This window comes from Pongo abelii, chromosome 3 (assembly GCF_028885655.2).
Source record: "Pongo abelii isolate AG06213 chromosome 3, NHGRI_mPonAbe1-v2.0_pri, whole genome shotgun sequence".
Classification (NCBI taxonomy): Eukaryota; Metazoa; Chordata; class Mammalia; order Primates; family Hominidae; genus Pongo; species Pongo abelii.
This window is the reverse complement of record NC_071988.2, coordinates 56,072,339-56,080,540: the sequence shown is the minus strand read 5'-3', so window position 1 is coordinate 56,080,540 and position 8,202 is coordinate 56,072,339.

Here is an 8,202-nt window from a genome sequence, read left to right as displayed (position 1 = left end):
AACAAACATAGAATATATTACATTAAATAATCACTCATATATCACTATAATGTACCATATATTGCAAATGTAACTCTATGTTACTACAATTTGACCAGTATGACTATACACTAAATGTCCTCCAAATTTAATCTTTATGAAACAGAAACTTAACTCTCTTGTACACCACTGTATCTCCAGGGCCTAGAATAGTTTGTGCAAGGTATATACATTATATCTATATTCATTCATTTAATAAATGCATATGACTATATACTATTAAAAGGAAATGAAATACAAAGAGGATAAGTAACTGATTTAGGTTCACTTAGCTAGCATTCAGGAGTTTGAATTCAAGATTACTCCTAAAACAATCCACCACCACTACTGCCAACAGTGAATAGACAGGGAAAGATCAGAGTGAGAGCTGGTGCTGTGGAGCTCACACACATCCTTGGGTCTGCCCTAAGAATGTGCCATTAGGTAACACTTTTAGTCCTAGAATTTGAGGAGCACTGTTATGATCCATGTCTCCATCTGCTTGATTACAGGTATATATGTAGAACTGTATTACAGGCATATATGTAGACATACATATAGATCAGCATAGATTGTAACTCTGTAAAGAATAGAATTCATGTTTTATTCATATTCATGATTATGGAGCTCATATAGCACTTTGTATACAGTGGAAATGCAGTAAAGTTCAGATTAATTGAATTAGAAAAATGCATTATGTTAGTTGCATAACTCCTTCTGAATGCACATCCACAGTTGGGGGTATTAACCAATGGCGATAAGACCCTCTTACATAGCTGTGGCATTCAGAAGAAGGGCTACAGTTTGGGACAAAGAGAAGCTATAAAAACAGTTTTTCAAAATGAAGAAGTGCTTCAGTTCCAGAGGAAATGAGATATGCGGAAGTGTTCCCAAGCACAAAAGAGTAAAGTAGCCATCCTAGCTACTCCAAGTTAGATACAGGGCAAGAACTTGGTCAGTTGATCAAGACAGAAATCATTAACTTAAACTGAAGAAAACAGGGCAAAGCCAGACTTGAAGCAAACTTGATTAAATGTTTCATTTTCCCATTTTTCTCTCTTTCTTTCAGTATCTTTCTCATCTTTCTCTCTATTTCTTTGTTACCTTCAATATGAAAGTGACATATCTTAAAAGTCAAGGTTACCCATGGAAAAACTGTAACATAATTTTTAAAAAATGGCAATGGACAACTAATGATGGGAACAATAGTTACCCCAGACAATGAAGACTAGAGATACTATTGCTATGGTGCACAAAAGCAAATGCTTATCTTTCAGGCATACAAAGCAAAACAGGAACATAACAGGATCTATCACTCACAATAGCTAATAATACAGAAAACCAAATTATCAGGAAAGAGATATTTTCCTAGGTCTGAAATCTGAGAAGTAACATTGCATGAGTCTATTTTGGGGACTTTTTGGAATCACATATAATATTGTAATTAGGCCTTGAAGGAAAGAAAAAAAAGAAGATAGTAACTTGGTGTAAATAATGAATTCAGGCTGGGTGCAGTGGCTCACAACCGGAATCCTAGCACTTTGGGAGGCCAAGGCAGGTGGATAACCTGAGGTCAGGGGTTCCAGAGACCAGCCTGGCCAACATGATGAAACCTTGTCTCTACTAAAAATACAAAAATTAGCCAGGTGTGGTGGCACATGCCTGTAATCCCAACTACTTGGGAGGCTGAGGCAGAATTGCTTGAACCTGGGAGACGGAGGCTGCTGTGAGCTGAGATCATATCACTGCACTCCTGCCTGGGAGACAGAGTGAGACTGCATCTCAAAAAATAATAATAAATTAATTAATTAATACATTAATTCATAAAGATAAAATAGAAAAAATCACCAATGCAGGTGAAGACAAGATCTAGAAGACTGAAGGAAATATCAAATGTGCACCACTGGTGTGGTCTCCAATCAGGCCTACTGCCCCCAGGGGATACCTGTATCAAACTAGTAGACTGGCCTAGAAGTGCCACCAACTTGCTCACCAGCCAGGTACACAGTTTCCAGGGGTTTCCTGCCCCAAAGCAGTGCACCAGCCCCTGTGCTCACCACCCAGGTATGCCATCCCCAGCAGATCTCTGCCCGAACCCAGCAGACTGGCCCCCCACATGCCTCAAGCACAGTTACCAGCTAGGTGCATCATTTCCAGGGGGTCTCCATCCCAAAGCTGTGGATCATTCAGCAAACTCACCAGGGAGATATGCCCCTTCCAGGGGACGCTGCTATGAGCTGGTGGACTCCTGAACTCACCAGCCAGGTGTGTTACTCCCAGGGGAGCCTTATCCTGATTCAGGGGACTTGCCACACAAACTCCTACAGAGAGGCCACCAAGGAACTAGCAGGTGTTCCTGAATTCAACTATAGCTGAATGAACTGTTCAGGGATTACACTACTGCACCCACCTGGAATCAAAGCCAACACACTCTACTCAACTAACAACCCAAAGCATATCTGCAGGTGAAAGTCTTTCCCTACAAAAGCCACTCTATAAAATTGGAAGAGTTGACTGTTCCACCAGATGCACAGATATCAACACATGGACAAAAAAAAAAATACATAAAAATGCAAATAAACATGACACCATCAAAGAAGCACACAAAAAAATTCTCCAGTAGATGACCCTAAATAAATGAAAATTTATGAAGTGCCTGAAAAGAAATTCAAAATAATTACTTTATGGAAACTCAGCAAGCTGCAAGAGAATACCGATAGGAAATTCAATACAATCAGAAAAAAAATCTATAATCTGAATTAAACAAAGAGATGGATATCATTAAAAAAGAACCAAACAGCAATCTTGGAACTGAATAAATCAACAGATAAAATAAAAATACAGTTGAAAGCATCAATAGCACACTAGATAAAACAGACAAATTTCTGAACTTGAAGACAGGTTTTTTGAAACACAGTGAGAGGAAAAAGAGAAAATGTATGAAAAAGAATAAAGAACATCTACATGACTTACAGGACACTATTAAGCAAAGGCATAGAAAGGCAGAGGAAGTTTGTTTAACAAAATAATAGGTGAAAAGTTCCTGAGTCTTGGGAGAGATACAGACATCCAGATACCAGAAACACAAAGGATCCCATACAGATTCAACCCAAAGAGGTCCTCTCCAAGGCACATTATAATCAAACTGTCAAAAATCAAAGACAAAGGGAGAATTATAAAAGCAGCATGAAAAATCCATCAAATCACATATAAAGGAATCTATGTTAGACTATCAGCAGATTTCTCAGCAGAAACCTTGCAGGATACAAGAGAATGGAAGGATATATTCAAAGTGCTGGAAAAAAAAAACTGCCAGCCGAAAATACTATTGTCAACGAAGCAATCCTTCAAAGGGGAAGAAGAAATAAAGCCTTTCCTAGGCAAGCAAAAGCTGAGAAAAGGTATCCCAAGACAGGCCTTACTGGAAGTGCTTAAGGGAGTGCTTCAACTGAAAGTGAAAGGATGATAACTACTAATGTGAAAACATATGAAAGGATAAACCTTGCTGGTAGAGGTAAATTCACAAACAGAGTATTCCATTACTATAATAGTAGTATATAAACTTTTAAATCTCCAGTATGAAGGTTAAAATCAGAATGCTCAATGATTATATCTACAATAAAATATTAAATAATAGACAATATAAAAAAATCTAAACCAACACCACAAAATTTTAAACTGTGAAGTGGGAGAGGAGAAAAGTCTAGAGTATTTGTATGTGACCAGAGTTAAGCTGTCACAGTTTAAAATAGCTTCTTATAATTAAACAAAATCTTAAGTAAGCCCCTTTGTAGCTACAAAGATATTACTCTAATTAACAATAATGTACCTAATATTTTGAAGTAGCTAGAAGAGTGAATTTTGTATGTTCTTACAACAAAGAGATGATAAACACTTGAGGTGATGGATATGCTAATTACCCTGATTTCATCATTTCACAAGGTATACATGTATCAAAACATCACATGGTACTACACAAATATGTACAATTCTTATGTATTAATTAAAATTGTTTAAAATGACTAAAGAAGATAAGCAGAAATAAGTAATCACGAAAGAAGGAAGCACAAAGAAAGTAAAACCACAGAAGAATTTTCACAATTTACTTGAATATGACAAAATGTATATGTAAAAATGGTATAAGATCCCACTGGCCAATATCTGTCAGGGTAAATGCCTACATTTTCCCAGGAATGTACTCATCACTTCCGTATAGGTTTCCTTGACAGAAATAATAAGTATTAAGAACTCTTATTTTAATGTGGTGGCTACTGAATTAAAATTTTAAGCTATTTTATATAAAGTTTTTATGTTATCGTTTAATATGTTATTTTAAAAAAAGCCTTGCTCCATTTCTAAATGCCAGATTACTACATACAGTTGATCTTTTGCTCATGTGAAGGTATAGGAAAAACAATGTAGGTTTTGGAATTAGATAGATGCAGTTTTGAATTTAACCTCTTTTGCTGTAACCTATTGACTGACCTTAAGCAAGTCAGTTAGCCACTTGGCACTTGGCCTTTTTAAAATGTATAATATGGAGTAAATAACCTCTATAACTCTAAATAGTTGTTGACAGTATGCTATGGTTTCATTATTTATCCCCTCCAAAACTCATGTTGAAACTTAATCCTCAGTGTGGCAGTATTGAGAGGTGGGGCCTTTAAGAGGTGATTTGGTCATGAGGGCTCTGCCTTCACGAATGAATTAATCCATTCATGAATTAATAGAAATGAATTGATGCATTACTGGATTAATAGAGTGGGACTGGTGGCTTTATAAGAAAAGGAAGAGAGCCTTGAGTTAGCAGCGTAGCATGCTCAGTCCCCTGGCCATGTGATGCTCTGTGCTACTTCGAGACTGTGAGGAGGATCCCCATCAGCAAGAAAGTTCTTACCAGATGTGGCCCCTCAACCCTGCATATCTCAGCTTCTATAAATATAAGAAATAAATTCTTTTCCTTTATAAATTAGTTTCAGCTATTATAAGCAATCAAAAATGGACTAATACAACTATTAAATGAGATTCTATATATAATGTCCCCAGCAAGTTTCTAGGCATATATTTGATAAGTAGTGGGTCTATCCTCTACTCTGCTCTGATGGGATTGGCACTCTGTATCTTAAATAGGTAAATGAAACATATACATGCCATATAGTGAAAAAGAAACCTTCAAAGGAAAGAATTTCCTAATATTTATACAATGAAAGCAACCTTAAGAAAATAATCCTATATTACCATTCTTAAATTGTTTTGCATTCAACAATTCCACCCTTAAATACCTTATTCAAGATGAAAGGCATAGTGCCAGGTAACATATATATTAAAATAAATAGTGTAATGGAGCACAGACATTAGTAACTAAATATTGTGTTAGTCAAGTTCTGAGAAAAACATTATGAGGTTGTTGAAAGGTGAACAAATGAGACCTTTCACAATCGTTCTACTAAGGGTAAAGAAATAAATCTGAAGGTTGCTAATCAGCCGTACATTTAAATATTGTGCATATTATTAAATGTATGCAGCACTGTAGTGAATGTTTGCCTTCCATGAATAACATTTCCTCTCAAAAAAGGGTTTCAGTGGTCACATTTTATCCTAAGAAATGCATAATACCCAGGATTCTTCAGTACAAAATAAGCAATATTTGTATCCCTGCACATTGAGCTTCAGTTTTCCCAAATCACATTGAAAGTCTGATCTCTCCTTTTCTAATAAATACAAATCAAATTTAGTTATTCTCTTATCCTTGCTCTACCACCTGAGACCCACCAGTTTTCAGAGTTCTTTTTAAAAATTTTTTCATTAAAACAAATCTGTGTAAGATGGCAACCACGCTTGTTTAGTTCTATAAAATTATTTTAAGGTTTTTCCTGATGTATTTTGTTAACCAGAAAATATTTCAATATTATGGCTAACCTCAAGGTACCAGCAAAAATTTTTCTTCTAATCCTCTATGGAACTTTTTTAAAAGTTCAAAAAGCTGTGTCTCATAATATTTGTAATAATTTCCTGACCCAGCACAGGACTCACCAGAGAGCCAAAGTGGGCTACAGAAAAGTAATTCCTCTGGTTCACTTCTCATAAGCTTCCCATGGTTCCCAAGAATTGTGTAAGGTTGTGTACGGCCAGAGTCCAGATGATAGTTCAGAGATTGGTTGGCCTATAGCAGAAGTATTCTTCATGTTGACGAAGTGCTGAAATGTAAACAACAGCACATTCTATGTTAGGCCACACAAACCTATTTCACTACCACAATAAAAACTTAAATTCTCATGGAAAATCAAAATGATAATTTTAGCCATCCATATGTTCAACAAATCTTTATTGAGCATTATGATATGCCAGGCCCTATTTTACTTGGTAGGGAAACATTAATGAAGAAAATAAAGAAAAGTCTTCATCCTTAAGGAGTTTACATTCTGATGGGAAAAGAGAGATACAAACCAGGACCAACTAATCCATTAGGCACAGTAGGCACAGAGCATAAGGCTTGTAATTCCCGAAGGATCCCACAAAAAAATATTTTCATTTCACTGTCTTTTAAAATCAAAATAAAAATTATAAATATTACAATAATACATCCATGCTAGATTATATTTGTCTTTATATCAATGTAGACATAAAATATAATTTAAAATATTGTTTTCATGGTTGAAGAGGCCCAGGGAAGTCATACTGTGGACATGTAAAAAGCACAATGAATGAGTATGGGTATATTAGAAGGTGAGAAGCTCTGTGGAGGAAGAAAAGGAAGTGTGATAAACTGTCGGGTAAGGTTGTTTGTAATTTTACATAGAGTGTTAGAGAAAGTATCGCTGGAAAGCAACATTTGTGCAAAGAGTGGAAGGAGGTTAGGTAAACAGCCATGCAGATCTCTGGGTGAAAGCATTCTAGAAGCAGATGCAAAGCCCCAAGATAGAAGAAGCAACAAGGAGGCCATTAGGCTGCAGCAAAGTGATCTCTGGGGAGAGGAGCTAAAGGCGAGGTCATATGTGTCAGGGATGAGATGTGTAGGGCTTTGTAGGCCACTTCAGCTTTATTCTGAGTGAGATAGGGAGCAACTGGACGTTTTGGGGCAAGCACCCTGTTATGGGTTGAATTGTGGACCCCCAAAAGTTATGTTGGGCTGGGTGCGGTGGCTAATGCCTGTAATCCCAGCACTTTGGGAGGCTGAGGTGGGCAGATCACCTGAGGTCAGGAGTTCAAGACCAGCCTGGCCAACATGGTGAAACCCTGTCTTTACAAAAATACAAAAATTAGCCAGGCATGATGGCAGATGCCTGTAATCCCAGCTACTCAGGAGGCTGAGGTGAAAGAATCCCTTGAACTCGGGAGACGGAGGTTGTAGTGAGCCAAGATCGTGCCATTGCACTCAAGCCTGGGTGACAGAGCGAGACTCCATCTCAAAAAAAAAAAAAGTTATGTTGATGCCCTAACTCCTGACACTGATGAATGTGATTTATTTAGAAATGGGGTCTTTACAGACGTAATCAGATTAAAATGAGGCCACTAGGGTGGGCCCTAATCCGAAATGACTGGTATCCTTATAGGAAAAGGAAAACACTATGTGGAAGCAAGACGCATAGGGAAAACACCATGTGATGACAGAGGCAGAGATTTGAGTGATGCAGCTGCAAGCAAAGGCACACCAGGGATTGATGGCCATCACCAGAAGCTGGGAAGAGGCAAGGAAGGATTGGAGCATGGCCCTGCTGTCACCTTGATTTTGAACTTCTAACCTACAGAACTGTGAGACAAGTTTATATTGTTTTAAGTGATGCAGTTTGTAATACTGTGTTGTGGAAGCCCCAGGAAACTAACACTGTGACTTTGTTCTAATAGTATCTCTCTGGTTGAATGTTGAGAATAAACTAGAGCTAGGTCAAGGGTGGGAATAGGAGGCTAATTATGATCAAGTGTCCTCAGAGGCAGATTCATAGGAAATTGCAAATAGGAGGTTTTTCCAGGAATGCTCTTGGGAGCAAGATGGGGTGGGGGTGTTTTGCATGGTGCTAGGAATGAGGAACTTAGCATTGGGAAGAGAGAGAAGTGGGGCTGCAAAGAAGAGGCAAAGAGCTCTCAGGCATTCCAGTGGAGAAAGAGCTGGAGTGGTGAATCTGGAATAGCCTTTCCCAGTCATCATCTACATGTGAGGAGTGGGCCGACTGTAAGTAACACTGT